This window comes from Cetorhinus maximus, chromosome 13 (genome assembly GCF_964194155.1).
Source record: "Cetorhinus maximus chromosome 13, sCetMax3.hap1.1, whole genome shotgun sequence".
Taxonomy (NCBI): Eukaryota; Metazoa; Chordata; class Chondrichthyes; order Lamniformes; family Cetorhinidae; genus Cetorhinus; species Cetorhinus maximus.
Window position 1 is genome coordinate 120,373,234 of NC_135891.1, and position 16,764 is coordinate 120,389,997.

A 16,764-nucleotide genomic window follows, 5' to 3' on the forward strand; every position below is an offset into this window, starting at 1 on the left:
ATCAAGGGGAGCCGAGTGGAGAGAGGGAGAGGTAATGGGGGAGGGAAGTGGGCGAGGCCTGCTCCCTCCTCCAGGGCCTGGGCCTCGGACTCGGACTCGGCCTCGGACTCGGCTTGCTCCTCCCGGGGCCTGTTGATCTCCCACCCGGCCCGCGGCCCCGGGCTCCCGCTCCGCTCCCTCGGCGGCCGGAATCTCCCCTCCAAAAGCCCAGATTTTCCCTCATTTGCCACCTTGGCGCCTCTTCCGTTCTCACTTTCTCTTCTCCGTCCCCCTCCCCCACCCACAACTTGCATTTACATAGCGCCTTTCATACAGTAGAAAGAGTTGCATTTTCTCGTGCCTTTCAAAAACTCAGGACGACCCAAACCAATTTACAGCCAATTTAAAATATGTAGTCTATGTAACGTCAGACAAGCCGCAGTCAATTTGGGTACTTTTATAAATTATTTTACGGGATGTCAGCGTCGCTGGCGAGGTCACGGTTATTGCCCATCCCTAGTTGCCCTTGAGAAGGTGGTGGTGAGCTGCCTTCTTGAGCCGCTGTAGTCCATGTCACGTAGGTACATCCACAGTGCTGTTAGGGAGGGAGTTCCAGGATTTTGACCCAGCAACAGTGAAGGAACGGCGATATATTTCCAAGCCAGGATGGTGAGTGACTTGGAGGGGAACTTCCAGGTGCTGGTGTTCCCATCTATCTGCTGTCCTTGTCCTTCTAGGTGGTTGTGGGTTTGGAAGATGCTGTTGAAGAAGCCTTGGTGAGTTCTTGCGGTGCATCTTGTAGATGGTGCACACTGCTGCTACTGTGCATCGGTGGCGGAGGGAGTGAATGTTGAAGGTGGTGGATGGAGTGCCTTGTCCTTGATCATGTCAAGCTCTTTGAGTGTTGTGGGACCTGCACTCATCCAGGCAAGTGGAGAGTATTCCATCACACTCCTGAATTGTGCCTTGTAGATGGTGGACAGTCTTTGGGGAGTCAGGAGGTGTTACTCGCCACAGGATTCCTAGCCTCTGACCTGCTCTTGTCGCTACTATATTTATATGGCTAGTCTATTTCAGTTTCTTGTCAATGGTAACCCTCAGGATGTTGAAAGTGGAGGATTCAGTAATGCCATTGGATGTCAAGGGGTGATGGTTTGATTCTCTCTTATTGGAGATGGTCATTGCCTGGCACTTTTATGGCACATGTTATTTTTTGTGATGTTGATTAAGGGATAAATATTGGCCATAATATCGGGGTAATTCCCCTGTTCTTCTTCAATATAGTGACCGTGGGTTCTTTAACATCCATCCAAGGAGGAAGACATTGGTTTAACATCTCATCCAAAAGATGACACCTCTGACAATGCAGCGTTCCCTTAGTTTTGCACTGTGCTGTCAGCCTGGATGTTTATGCTCAAGCTGCAGAGTGGGACTTGAACCTGGAATTTTGTGATTCAGAGGCGGGCAGGAGAGTCCTAACAGTTGAGCCGTGGCTGAAGTCATAAAATATCCCAAGGACATAGACAAGTTGGTGGAGTGGGCAAGTAGGTGACTCATTTTGGTAGGAAGAACATGGAGAGACAATATAAAATAAGGGGTACAACTCTAAAGGGTGTGCAGGAGCAGAGGGACCTGGGTGTATGTGGGTATAAGTCATTAAAGGTGGCAGGACAGGTGGCGAGAGCAGTTAATAAAGCATACAGGATCCTAGGCTTTATTAATAGGGGCATAGAGTACAAGAGCAACGAGGTTATGCTGAACTCGTATAGGACACCAGCCAGACCTCAGCTGGAGTATTGTGTAGTTCTGGGCACCACACTTTAGGAAGGATGTGAATGCATTGGAGAGAGTGCAGAAGAGGTTTACAAAAATGGTTCCAGGGATGAGAAACTTCAGTTATGAAGATAGATTGGAGAGGTTGGGACTGTTCTGCTTGGACAGAAGGCGGCTAAGAGCAGATTTGATAGAGGCGTTCAAAATCATGAGCGGGCTAGACAGAGTGGATGGGGAGAAACTGTTTCTGTTCATAAAAGGATTGAGAACGAGAGGGCACAGATTTAAAGTGATTTGCAAAAGAAGCAAATGTGATGTGAGATAAAACTTTTTCACACAGCGAGTGGTTCAGGTCTGGAATGCACTGCCTGGAAGTGTGGTGGAGGCAGGTTCAATCGATGTATTCAAGAGGGCATGAGATGATTATTTTAAATAGAAATAATTTGCAGGGTTATGGGAAAAAGGCAGGAGAATGGAACTAAGTCATGATGCTGATTCAGAGAGCCGATGCAGACACAATGGGCCGAATGGCCTCCTGCACTGTAACAATTCTGTGATTCAAACTTTAACAACACCTTTATTTAAGTTGTTTGTTTATTCCAAATGCTGTTTTAAGGTTAAACTTGCATTGTTATCTTTAGAAAGGAATAAAGCACTGACAAAGGGTCCCCTTTACTCTAAATCCCTCCCCATTTGCAGGTCTGCGACTGGTATACACTTTCATACTGCGGCAAAGGGTTTGGGCAACCAACATCGATAGGGCTGCCCTCATGGACTAAGCTTTCATTTCCATAACTCCCTGGGCTGCCCATTACCATGCTGACAGGTGACTCCAGCCAGTCCTCTGTTGAATCTGCATCACTCTCACTGTAGTCACTCTGTGAAATTTCTTCTAGAAAGACATCTGGATATTCAGAGTTTTGCCAGTCTTCGTTCTGTAAGTCGTTTAGTTCATCCATTTCATTCTCACTAATACCCTCTGTTAGAAACTTTCTGATCTGGTAGCCGCGATAGGCTGCTTGGATTATAACCGCAGCCTCTGCCTGTTTCCGAATCTGTGCTCTAGTCTGGTAGCCTTTCCACGCAGCCTGGATCATCAGGGCTGCTTTCACTTCCTCTTGGTACCGTTTTCGGGTCTGCAGTGATCTCTTTTGACACTCCTGGTATTGGTGTTTGAAGTGAACAGGTTTAGAGCGTACCTTGTTTGAGACTACCTCAGTGTTGTAAGTTGTTCCAATCAGATTCTTCCGCGATGCAGACACTATTGGTCTAGGGATATCAACAGACAAAGTCCCATCGGTTAATGTCATTCCCAATGAAGACACCACTCTCTGGCGAAGTGAGGTCGATGATTGTGAAGCCATCGGTTTGACATCTCCTGAAACAGTTTCCTTGCGTTCTCGATGAGTGTCCCCATCTGGTAGGTCATGGGGGTTAGGTTTGCTGTAAACACCTCTCTGCCATTCTCTTGGTCTATCCTGAGAGTTAGTGGAACTTAATTCTACCTGACTTCCGGGAACAGAAGTCTTGTATATAAAGTTGCTACCACCATAGTCTAGTTCATTGGCCTGTTGATCATCTTTGGTTGAGCTGTCTGAATTCAATGGGCACGGCACTGTCGAGGACTCATAGGCTGAGACTGGCTGCATAGTCGTTGCAATTTCAAGTTGCTTGGCTTTGTTAATGAAGTTAGAAAGAGCGGATGGCTGATCCTCCAGTGAGCTGGTATATTTGATCAGTTTCCTGTTCATCTCAGGACTGGTTGATGTGGAGGACACCATATATTCTGATTTATTGGTAATTCTAAGCACTGGTTGATCAGACACCTGAGAAAGGTGAGCAATGCTTTTTTTCAACAGATTTACACTTTCATCTTCCACATCTCTATTAGTACCATAGCTGTACCTAGGCCTCCTTGAATTGGACAGCCACTGTACTGGATAGGTTTCCTTTTTCTCAGGAGATCCATCAGAACACCTGTCTCCCTGTTTTGTCTCAAACTGGGGTTCGTAAACAAGCCCTTTCCCCCATCCTTCCAAACACTTTATTGCTCCCAGTGAGGAACCACCTTGACTATATTCATCTGTTTCGTTTGCTGCAGTGCCCTGGAATTCCGGACTGTTCCAAGTCTCAAGAGCATTGATTGCTGTAGAGGTTTTATCTCTTGAGATTTTTTGTGTTTTTCTTCCAGGATAATCAGGTGACAACGAAATGTCAGCAAAGCCACTGGGAATCTGCTCAACAGCAGAATCAGCCTTAGAGTATGACCTGGACACACCAAGTTCAATATCTGGGCTCTGTATTATCACCACTGGTTGAATGTTGTTCAGCTCTTTCATATCTGGTTCAATTGTCATGTGTTCCCTGACCAAACTCTTGTGCTTTATGTGTTTTCTCTTGATCTCAGGGGTTTTGATGTTGGATATCACTGTGTACTCCATCTTTTGTGAAACTCGCAGGTTGGGTTCTGCAGGTGTGCTGTAGGAATATTTATCAGGAGCATATCTGATCTCTTCCCCTTTATCCATGCTGGCCCTGTAGCTGTATTTTGGGCGCTGTGATGAGGAGCTGATGTAGGGTTCTCCCCAACTTTCATCCTCCACTGAGAGAGGTGTGTGGTTTTCGGATACTCCACGTCTTGACTCTGAGTGTGAACTGAAGAGAGGAACCTTCTCTGACCGTTCCAGAATCTTCTCTCCCCCTCCCTTGCTGTCTCTTTCAACCCTTGGTTGGATATGGCCACTGAAATATTTGTCATCTCGTGACCTTCCCTTTGACCCCAGGTCTGCTGGGATATCTCGAGGAGACTCGGACCTGGCCTTCATAAGCTTGCCCATTTTGTCATCCCGGACATTCAAAGTCTCCTCATCAGTTGTCCGGAGCCCCTGGGTATTCATGCCATTCGCACTTTCCTCTTTTGAACTCCTTCTGGACTTCCTTTTGCCGTGTTCAGTTGGAGGTCGACTGTCAACGAACGTCTGGGTCTTGGTTTCAAAGGGATGAGGCACTAACTCAGACATATAAAGATGGACATTAGGGCTCTGTCTGCTTTCTCCCCGTCTCCTGTTTGAGTCTTTGGATTCAGGCCTTGGTGGTTTATCTGCGCTGCGATGTTTACCCTGGATTACCTTTGGGTCAGGACTATTGATATTTGAATGCATGATGTGGGCAATTCTACAGCTGGGCTCTGTGAGGGACTCTGGCGAGGGACTGTAGTGCTTCTCACGGTGGTGTCTGTTGCCCTCCTCTTCCCCTTTGTCCATGTTGGCCCTGTAACTATATTTTGGGCGCTGTGATGAGGGATCCCCCCAACTTTCCCTCTCCACTGACATAGATCTGTGGTTTTCGGAAATTCCATTTCTTGATTCTGGGTACGTACCAGGGATAGAAACCTTCTCCCACCTTTCTAGAATCTTCTCCCCGCCTCCCCTACTGTCTCTTTCACCTCTGTGATGTGGCTGCCCACTGGTATGCTTCTCATCTCCTGACCTCCCCTTGGACCCGATATCAGCTGTCGCTCCTCTCGTATTATGTACTGAGGCAGATTTAAGGGTTTTGCCTGGTTTGCCCTCCTTAATGATCAGGTTTTCCTCATGACAGCTCAATGGCGTCTGAACAATGATGGCACCATTTCCGTGGTCCATCATATGACCTGAGAACACAACAGAAAGCATTTCGTTAGGAAACGTTCATGGACTTTTCCCAGGATTTACAGAATGGCAAAGTGAAATTCATTCCACAGGTTGGGGTTCAAAGATTACAAGGCCTGAAATTGTTTCATTTCCTGCTGCTTGACAGCAAGTGCTTAAAATATGGTGGTAATGCTGCAAGATTTCTAACTGAAGACTAAAGTTATGATGTATCCTATGATGAGAAACTTCTCACTAGAACTGAGCAGGTTTAATGATGATCTGACAGAGATGATAGTTTTAATGGTGAGGCTCTTTCCACCAGATGGAGTAACAAGAGTGAGCAGGAGAGTGGGATTAGATTGGGTGGGATATTAAAGGGTGAGAGGGAGAGTGAGTTTAGTCTGAGTGTGATATTAAAAGGGTAAGTGGAGCGAGGGGGAGAATGGGATTAAATTGGGTGGGATATTAAAGGGTACGGGGAGCAAAGGGGAGTGTGGGATTAGACTGGGTGAATTATTAAAGGGTGAGGGGGAGAATGGAATTAGAGTGGGTAGGATATTAAAAGGTGAGGGAGAGAGTGGATTTAGTCTGGGCGGGGTATTAAAGGGTACGGGGAGCGAGGGGGAGAGTGGGATTAGATTGGGTGGGACATTAAAAGGTGAGATGGAGAGTGGGGTTAGTCTGGTTGGGTTATTAAAGGGAGATTGGGATTAGACCGGGTGGGATATTAAAGGCTGAGGGGGAACAGTGGGATTACATTGGGTGGGATATTAAAGGGTCAGGGAGGAGAGTGGGATTAGATTGGGTGAATTATTAAAGGGTCAAGGGAAGAATAGAATTAGACTGGGTAGGATATTAAAGGGTGAGGGGGAGAGTGGGTTTAGTCTGGGTGGGGTATTAAAGGGTACAGGGAGCGAGGGGGAGAGTGGGATTAGATTGGATGGGATATTAAAGGATGAGGGGGAGAGTGGGATTAGACTGGGTGGGATATTAAAGGGTGAGGGGGGAGAGTGGGATTAGACTGGTTGGGATATTAAAGGGTGAGGGAGGAGAGTGGGATTAAACTGGATGGCATATTAAAGGGTGAGGGGGGAGAGTGGAATTAGATGGTGGGATATTAAAGGGGGAGGGGGAAGGTGGGATTAGACTGGGTGGGATATTAAAGGGTGAGGGGGAGAGTGGGTTTAGTCTGGGTGGGGTATTAAAGGGTACGGGGAGCGAGGGGGAGAGTGGTATTAGACTGGGTGGGATATTAAAGGCTGAGGGGGGAAAGTGGGATTAGACTGGGTGGGATATTAAAGGGTGAAGGGGAAAGTGGGATTAGATGGTGGGATATTAAAGGGTAAGGGGGGAGAGTGGGATTAGACTGGGTGGGATATTAAAGGGTGAGGGGGAAGAGTGGGATTAGATTGGGTGGGATATTAAAGGGTTGGGGGGGAGAGTGGGATTAAATGGTGGGATATTAAAGGGTAAGGGGGAGAGTGGGATTAAACTGGGTGGGATATTAAAGGGTGAAGGGGGAGAGTGGGATTAGATGGTGGGATATTAAAGGGTGAGGGGGAGAGTGGGATTAAACTGGGTGGGATATTAAAGGGTGAATGGGGAGAGTGGGATTATATGGTGGGATCTTAAAGGGTGAGGGGGAGAGTGGGATTAAACTGGGTGGGATATTAAAGGGTGGGGGGGGGAGTGGGATTAGATGGTGGGATATTAAAGGGTGAGGGGGAGAGTGGGATTAAACTGGGTGGGATATTAAAGGGTGAAGGGGGAGAGTGGGATTAGATGGTGGGATATTAAATGGTGAGGGAGGAGAGTGGGATTAGACTGGGTGGGATATTAAAGGGTGAGGGAGGAGAGTGGTATTAGATTGTGTGGGATATTAAAGGGTGAAGGGGAGAGTGGTATTAGATGGTGGGATATTAAAGGGTGAGTGGGAGAGTGGGATTAAACTGGGTGGTATATTAAAGGATGAGGGGGAGAGTGGGATTAGACTGGGTGGTATATTAAAGGTTGAGGGGGAGAGTGGGATTAGATTGGGTGGGATATTAAAGGGTGAGGGGGGAGAGTGGGATTAGATGGTGGGATATTAAAGGGTAAGGGGGAGAGTGGGATTAAACTGGGTGGGATATTAAAGGGTGAAGGGGGAGAGTGGGATTATATGGTGGGATATTAAAGGGTGAGCGGGAGAGTGGGATTAAACTGGGTGGGATATTAAAGTGTGAATGGGGAGAGTGGGATTATATCATGGGATCTTAAAGGGTGAGTGGGAGAGTGGGATTAGATGGTGGGATATTAAAGGGTGAGGGGCAGACTGGGATTAAACTGGGTGGGATATTAAAGGGTGAGTGGGAGAGTGGGATTAAACTGGGTGGGATATTAAAGGATAAGGGGGGAGAGTGGGATTAGACTGGGTGGTATATTAAAGGTTGAGGGGGAGAGTGGGATTAGAATGGATTGGATATTAAAGGGTGAAGGGGGAGAATGGGATTAGTCTGGGTGGGATATTAAATGGTACAAGGAGTGAGGGGAGAGAGTTGATTAGACTGGGAGGCTCATGAAGAAACACACCAGCGTAGGCTGGATTGATCAACTGACCTGTTTCTATTCTGGAATATTCTTTTGTAGGAACGCAGATTTTTAGGGTCAGGGAAAGAGAAATCGTTTTTGATTGGTCTGTATCCCATTTTCCTCTGTACCCCTTAGTCTATTGTCTCTGTCCATGTGCTTATCAATTGAAGCCATTTTCATGTCAACTTATCCAGTTCTCTTTCATGTGTGTGAATTTCTGCTTTTAAATTCTGCCCCTGTGTCTGCTGTGGCACTCTCACCTCAGAGTCAGACTCAGATACAAGGTCCATGCTATCACTCCCAGTGCAATACCGAGGAAGTGTTACACTGTCATTAAATCAAAGTCACATCTGCCCTTTCAGGTATGTGTAAATGATCCCACGGCATATTCTAAAGAAGAGTAGGGGGGTTCTCTCTAGTTACCTTGGGTCAATATTTATTCCTCAACCAACTTCTGGTCATTTTCACATTTCTGTTTATGGGATCTTGCTGTGCACAAATTCGTTGCCTACATTACAACAATGAGTACACTTCAAAAATACTTCACTGGTTGTGAAAAGTACATCCCAAGGTCATGAAAGGCGCTACATAAAGTCTTTCCTTCTTTATGTCAGTATGAACAGTTTGATTGAGTTTATCAATCCCTTTCATCATTTTTAAAACCACAATGTCCCTTTTCCCCAAACTTTCTTAAATTGTCCTCAGAATTGAGATTCTCAGGCCTGGTCTGTGCTGTGTCCTGTTAATTGTCAGTAAGACTGTTCCTGTCATATCAAGGATATAGTGATACTCCTGCTGGGATTTGCAGGTTTTCACTGTTCCCTCAGTTTCACTGTATTTCCATTTGTTTTGTAACCAAGTTTCCTCCTGTTTATAATTCTGTGAAATGTCGTCGCCCAGAAAAGAACAACTCAAATTACCCACTTTCCACAGGCTGTAGCTTTACTATTTTTCATTTTATTTAAGACCTGCTAACAAATCACTGGATCACTTCACACAAGTGCCAGGAAATAAGTATCTCTAATAAAGAATACCCTTGACATTGAACAGCAATGCCATCACTGAAAATCCCCCACCACTAACATGCTGGGGGTTATTGACCAGAAACTGAACCGGACCAGCCAGATAAATACAGTGGCTAAAAGAGCAGGTCAGAGGCTGGGAATTCAGTGGAGAATAACTCACCTCCTGACTCCCCAAAACCTGTCTACCATCTACAAGGCACAAGTCAGGAGTGTGATGGAATATTCTCCACTTGCCTGGATGAATGCAGTCAAACAACACTCAAGAAGCACCATACAGGGCAAAGCAACCTGCTTGATCAGCAAGCACCCCATTCACCATCTTAAACATTCACTCCCTCCATCCTCAGCACACCATGGCAGCATGGTGTACCATCTACAAGATTTTTTATTTGTATGTCTGGGAAAGCAGTTATAATGTGATGTCAAGGTTAACAATCCATTCATCTACACCTTGCACTGCAGCAACTCGCCTAGGCTCCTTCAACAGCATCTTCCAAACCCGGAACCTCTACCATCTAGAAAAACAAGGGCAGCAGACGCATGGAAACATCGCCATTTGCAGGCTCCCCTCCAAGACACACACCATCCTGACTTGGCAATACATTGATTAGTTTCCAACCTATAACTCACTCCCAGGTCTCTGTTATTCTATATACAAATCCCAAACCCATCAATTAGTTTCCAACCTGTAATTCACTCCTGGGTATCTGTAATTCTATATATAAACTACCTGAACCCCTCAATTAGATTCCAGCCTGCAACTCAGTCCTGGGTATCATACTATATAGAAACACCCCAAATCCCTGGGTTAGATCCCAGTCTGTATTGCAGCACAGTAACAGTTAAAGGGGAGAATGATCCACATCTCTAGATAATTTATTTTTGTCATTAATACCTTCATAGTCTTTCCTTTTTGCTTCATCTTCTTTCTTGTCTATTCGGGCCTCACCTCCTGTTGCTCGTCTTTGAATATTCTCTTCTTTCTCCCTGATCTCTCTCCTTTCTGCCTTCTTGCTCTCTTTATGTTTACTTCTGCGCCTTTCCCTATCTCTGTCTCTCTCTTTAATATGATCCTTCACTCTTTCTCTTTCTTTCTCACGTTCCTTATTTTCATTCCTTTTCTCATCTGTTTTCTCGTGACTTATTTCTACACGTTGATCTTTTTCCATCTTCCTTTTTTGAAGCTTTCGTACCCACAGCAAAAAGAAGTACAGAAAATGATTAGAAACGTGTAAAGCATCTGGAATTAGTCAGTATTAATATGACCATTTTACAGGTTGTTCATTCATTCACAGAGACTGAGGGTTTGGTCTCCACTGAACTCTGCAAGAAAACCAGGAGAGCAACCGAGGAGCCCAGGGATGGACAGCCTGTGTGACCTTTGCTGTTCTTTTGGTGAAGATCAGCATCAGTACACAACCACTTGTGTACATTTGCATTTTTTGGTACCTTTAACACAATAAAATGTCCCAAAGCGCTTCACATGAGCAAAAATTGAAACCTAGCCTCATGAGAAGATCAAAATGGTCAGTTTTAAGGAGCGTCTTAAAGGAGGAGAGAAAGGCAGAGGGGCTTAGGGATGGAATTCCAGAGCTTAGGGCCAGGCAGTTGAAGGCACAGCTATCAATGTTGGAGTGATTAAAATCAGAAATGCTGAAGAGACCAGAATTAGAGGAACGCAGAGATCTCAGAGGGTTTTTGAGTTGGAGGAGGTTACAGAGATGTGGGGGGCAGGGGGAGGCAAGATCTTGGAGGGATTTTAACTTATGTTTAAAACAGAAAATACCCTTAAGTGGTTCACAGAGGTGTAAAGGAAACACAGACGAAACCAAAAACAGAGATTAGGAGAGGGTGACCGAAAGGTCACAGAAAAGATGACAGGAGAGAGAAGTTGAGAGAAAGTAAAGGGCGATGTTAGTAATGCTCTCAGCTCCCAAGCGGCAGCCTCAGGTGCTCTGAATGGCTCAGAGCCTGAGAGTGGAGACGTCTCCTCACGTCAGAGACCAGTGGAGAGATGGGATTCGGCTGAGGAGAAAGCTGATTTGTGTCCAGGATTGCAACGAGCAACAGAGGAAAGCAGGAAAGCCATGAATTCTCTCACTGGGAAACACTGTCCCTGGAATGTAGAGGCCAAGAAACTGCGAGGAAAATCTGGAGGTACAGCAACCTTAAAACTTAAAACAAGTTGGATACATGGCTACATTTGAAACAGTATCAATTTTAGTTCTTTCAGGGACAAACCCTGGGTCCAGAAAAAGACTGACTGGGAACTGCCTTGGGCAACATTTTATGACATTGTGAAAAGGTGAAACATTAATTATGGAGAGGTGGGGTGAAGAACCATAATTTGGTGCTTTGAGACCAAGTGCTGGGTGGTTGGTGTATTTGGTGGCATCCCAGATACACAAATAGAGCTTAAATTCCTTGTCCTGCTAATTCCCACATACCTGGAGTTTTTGCGTTTGAGATCTTGAGATCAGTTAGGATTTCTGCACCAACAATGCTAAGAACAACCCTTTCTAAACCTCCTGCTTCAAATGAGCAAGAATTACAATCTCAAACAGGACTAAGTTGCCTGGGCTTGGAGCTGCATAGGGCCCAGGTTTGGATGGCTGCCTCTTGCTTCAAGGCATTTCCGCCTTTTGTTCTCTTTGAAGAAAACAGCCTGAGCTCTGGAATGGGGAGTCTTGCTGTGGGATCACTAGCTGCTTGGGAAAGTTCTGTCAGAACAAGACGTGTAAACCTTCTCCACCCAGCTCCCTCTTGATATACCTGCACTTTGCTGAGGCTGCTATCCCCAAATGTCAGGGTGACATCACAAGGTGACAAGTTATTACAATCAATGAGGTCACAAAGACCAGGAAGTGTGTCATTTTGTCATCTTGCCATGGCTCTCTCAGAGGCCAGCATAGCTACAGGTCCATTACTTCAACAGGATCATTACTGCAGTGTTAGCACACACACTGGCAAGATGTTGATGCCATGGGTACCCTGTGGTACCTCAACTACAGTGTAATCATGATTGAAATAATAATATCACAGAAATTGCTCTCACCTCCCACATCCATACACCAACCCTCTGAGAATGGCCTGGAGTGGAACTCAGGCTCACCTTCCCCACCCTCACCTCCAACCCGACACAGTGCCACCCACCCTAATTGTAGCTGATAATGCAACTGTTATCAGTGAACCCGCCAGGCAGTGTCTGTGAGGCTCAGTCCAATACCAGTGGGGTTTTCCTGGTCTGTCCAATCATCATAGCCCTTAGATTAGATAATGTTCTGTAATTTATTCCTGTACTGGGCACCTATTTTAGCCATTTTATCAAATATTTTTTATATCAAAAGACATTTCTCATTCCCTTCAACCCAGCTCCTTATTGTTAATGTTAAAAAGGTTACAATTTAAAAAAAAATTGCGGTGTGAAACTACGAGTTGCCCATGTGTATTATCTCCAGTTTTAGCAATGCTCCATATGTATATTCTTCTGTCCCTTGGTTCCTGATTATATTCCCAGGAATATGAAACAGAACGAGGTCCCTTGAATCTATGCCACCTGTCTATCAGTTCATAGTTGATCTGTACATCAAATCCATTTTAAAAAATTCAGTTAATGTGGGCGTCACTGGCTGGGCCAGCATTTATTGGCCATCCCTAATTGCCCTTGAGAAGGTGGTGGTGAGCTGCCTTCTTGAACCGTTGCAGTCCATGGAACCTTTGTTCCATATCAGTTAATACCCCTTACCCAACAAAAATCTACCAATCTCAGTCTTGACATTTTCAATTGACTCCGAACCTCAACAGCTTTTTGAGAAAGAGAGTTCCAGATTTCCACTTCCCTTTGTATAGAGAAGTGGTTCCTCACATCACTCCTGATGGCCCTAATTTTAAGCTTCTGCCCCCTTGTTCTGGACCCCCCACCAACCAGATGAAATAGGGTCGAAAATGAGAATCTATCAACTCCTTTTATCATCTCGAACACCTCAATTAGATAATTTCTTGAGGTTGTGAAAGGCGCTAATTAAATGCAACTCATTCAATTAGATCATCCCTAAATGTCCTAAACCCAATGCAGCCTGTCACCATAATTTAACTTTTCAAGCTATTAAGTTGAGAATAATGAGCATATATCGCCGTACCCTTACAGATTATCAGGGCTCTGAGGCCTCAGATTTCTTGCCCTTTCAGTCTGACACTGCCAAGACATGTGGGGCATAGTTTTCTGGGCTCTCCTCTCCACCATCCCACCCAAGAACCTTGATGCTGAGGTCCTGAAATTCTTGAGGCAAAGATAATGGAATGGTTACAGCACAGAAGGAGGCCATTCAGCCAGTCTTGTTTGTGTTGGCCCTCGGAAGAAGCAATTCACCTGGTGCCACTCCCCAGCCTTTCCCTACAGCACTGTAATGATAATGATCCAATTCCTTTTGCAAAGCTTCAATTGAATCTGCCCCAACCACACTCTTGTGAATCTTTCCTGCACTCTCTCTAATCCTTCATATCTTTCCTACAGTGTGGTGCCCAGAACTGGACACAATACTCCAATTGAGGCTGAACCAGTGTTTTATACAGGTTTAACAAAACTTACTTGCTTTTGTACTCTATGCCCCTATCAATAAAGCCTAGAATACTGTATACTTTATTAACCGCTTTCTCAACCTGTCCTTCCACCTTCAATGATTTATGCAAATATACGCTTAGGTCCCTCTGCTCCAACAACCACTTTCGAACAGTACCCTTTCTATTGTCTTTCTGCATTCTTGCTACCAAAATGAATCACTTCACACTTCTCTGCATTAAATTTCATTTGCCACCTGTCTGCCCATTCCACCAACTTGACTATGTCCTTTGGAAGTTCTACACTATCCTCCTCACAGTTCACAATGTTCCCAAGTTTCATATCATTCCCAAATTTTGAAATTGTGCCCTGTACACCAAGTTCTAGGTCATTAACACATAAATCCAAGGGTCCCAACACCGACTCCTGGGAAACTGTTTGAAGTTCTACACTATTCTCCTCATGGTTCACAATGCTTTCAAGTTTCGTATCATCTGCAAATTTTGAAGTCATGTCCTGTATACCAAGATCATTAATATGTATCAGGAAGAGCAGGGGTGGAATCGTCCCAGATTTGCACAAAGCGCGGTAAAATTGTTTGCCGGCAGGTTTTCGCGCCATATTGTCCCATTCCTGCCTCATTAATTATTCAGCCACATGAAACATGCCGTCTCGTTGGCGGGCACCCTCCAATTTGCCCGCCACGCCATTACCTTGCCACTTCCACATGCAGGGTGCCATATTTAAACTGCAGTGGGACGCACACTTCACAATGCTCGCAGCCCAGGACTGCTCCAGTGAAGACATGGCCCCAAAAACCATGAAGAGTGCAGCCCCCCAATTCAGTGATGTATCCTTGGGATGCCTTCTGGACACCGTGGAGGCCCACCGCAATGTCCTCTACCCCCGCTCTGGCCCATCTGTCTCACCACTCTGGCTTGGGAGGCAGTGGCAGTGGTGGTCAGTGCCAATGCTGCACATGAGGCCGGCCATTCAGTGCAGAAAGTTGATGAAAGATCTCATCCGTGCCACCAGGGTAAGGCAACGATCTCATCACTCTAAATTCACACATTCACAAGCCCATCACACATTCATTAGCATCTCACTCACTGCCAGCTCAAGGGACATCATCACTCTCTCACACACTCCCTCACATCTCCATCTGGCCTAATCTCCTCTGGAGACTGCCTCCTCAGCCCTCACCATCTTGAGGCCACTTACACAGATCAACACTTTCCCCCACACACACCCTGAGATACCCCCCTTCCCCATTACATCCCTTGCCCTGCAGCCTTTTCATTTGCCTGAGGCCATTTCTCCCCCTTTCCTAGCCCTGCAGCCATTGAAAAGCTACCCTCACCTACGGCTGGTCTGGTAGGTACAGACCTGCCTGTGAGCCCCCCTTAAAAGTGATGTGGTGCTGTCTGTGAAGCCTGACACTGATGATCATGAGTGCTGCCTGAAGCAAGGTGGGCGAACAAATCTCTAAGACCCAAGAAAAGTGCAGCTCACCAAGTGCACGTCGCTTGTGTACAGTTGTGAAACATGTTGGCATGGCCCTGATGATCCAGCGTGGGAGGATGATTCCAGCGAGCAGGACTTATAATGAGATGCTACAGTACTGGAATTAGGCTCCCAACGTGCAGCGGCAGGAAACACAGCCTGCCACTGATGGGTGGAGCATATGATCGCAAACTAGTTTCAGATTGCGTGAAACCGGAAAATTCTGGCCCAAGGCTCCTAACACCGATCCCTGGGGAACTCCACTACTCTCTGTTTCCTATCACTCAGCCAATTTCGTACCCATGTGGCTACTGTCTATTTTATTCCACTAACTCTAACTTTGCTCACAAGTCTGTCGTGTGGCACTTTATCAAATGCCTTTTGGAAGTCCATGTATACCACATCAACAGCATTACCCTCATCAACCTTCTCTGTTACCTCATCAAAAAACTCAAGCAAATTAGCTAAACATGTGTTGCCCTTAACAAACACCTATTGGCTTTCCTTAATTAACTCAATTTTGTCCCTGATTATTGTTTCTAGAAGTTTCCCCACCACTGAAGTTAAATTGACTGGCCCATAGTTGCTGGGTTTATCTTTACAGCCTTTTTTTGAACAAGGCTGTAACATTTACAATTCTCCAGTCCTCTGGCACCACCCCTCTGTCAAAAGAAGATTGGAAAATTATGGCCACTGCCTGCACAATTTCCACTCTCACAGAATGTGTACTCCAGGGGTCAGAGCTGCTCATCCTCTCCCTTTTAGATAACAAAACTTTAAAAAAGGCTGACAAACTACTCACTTGTCTTCTTCTGTTGTACCATAAATATAGAGATTAATTGAAATGCTTTACTTAACAAATTACCAAAAGAATTGAAATTGTTAATTTTCCAGCTGCTTAGACTAACTTCTGAACTTTGAAGAAAGGGAAAGAAAGCAACAATATTCACCAGCCAATAAACTCACTGCATACCTGTGAAGTAACAGTTTGATTTTTTTTCTCTTTCTCTCAATTCAATGATCCCAAACTGCTGCACACTCCTACCAGTCTGCTTCATAGTGATCCTGACCTACTTCACACTCCTGCCGGTCTACTTCACAGTATTCCCAACTTGCTTCACACTCCATCCAGGCTGCTTCACATTGATCCCAAACTGCTGCACAATCCTCCCCGTCTGTCTCACAGTGATCCCAAATTTCTGCACTCCTTCCGGTCTGCTTCACAGTTATCCCAACCTGCTTCACGTTGATCCCACACTGCTGCACACTCCTCCCAATCTGCTTCAGTGATCCTAAACTTCTGCACAATCCTCCCAGTCTGTCTCACAGTGATCCTAAACTTCTGCACTCCTTCCAGTCTGCTTCATGGTTATCCCAACGTGCTTTACATCCTCCCGGTCTGCTTCACAGTGATGCTGAGCTGCTGCACACTCCTCCCGCTCTGCCACGCGGTGATCCCAACCTGCTGCACACTCCTCCCGGTCTGCTTAACAGTAATCTCAAACTGCTGCACAATCATTCCAGTCTGCTTCACAGTGATCCAGACCTGCTGCACACTAGTCCGGGTCTGCTTCACAGTGATCCTGATCTGCTGCTCACTCCTCCCGGTCTACTTCATAGTGATTCTGACTTGCTTCACACTCCTCCTGGTCTATCTCACTGTGATCCGGACCTGCTGCACACTAATCCGGGTCTGCTTCACATTGATCCCAAATTGCTGCACCCT

General features: G+C 45.8%; 1 protein-coding gene across 2 annotated transcripts in view; it reads right to left on the reverse strand.

Moving 5' to 3' along the window:
• The window catches only part of sac3d1 (SAC3 domain containing 1), a 512,754-nt gene that overhangs the window by 6,089 nt on the left and 489,901 nt on the right, over positions 1–16,764 (reverse strand). The window contains exon 1 of one of the 2 annotated variants that reach the window (XM_078556209.1): positions 453–477. The exons of the other annotated variant lie outside the window; for it this stretch is intronic. The gene's annotated coding sequence lies outside the window, so the exon portion shown is untranslated. Of the gene's footprint in view, positions 1–452; positions 478–16,764 lie in introns of those variants that run through there. 2 annotated transcript variants of the gene reach the window in all.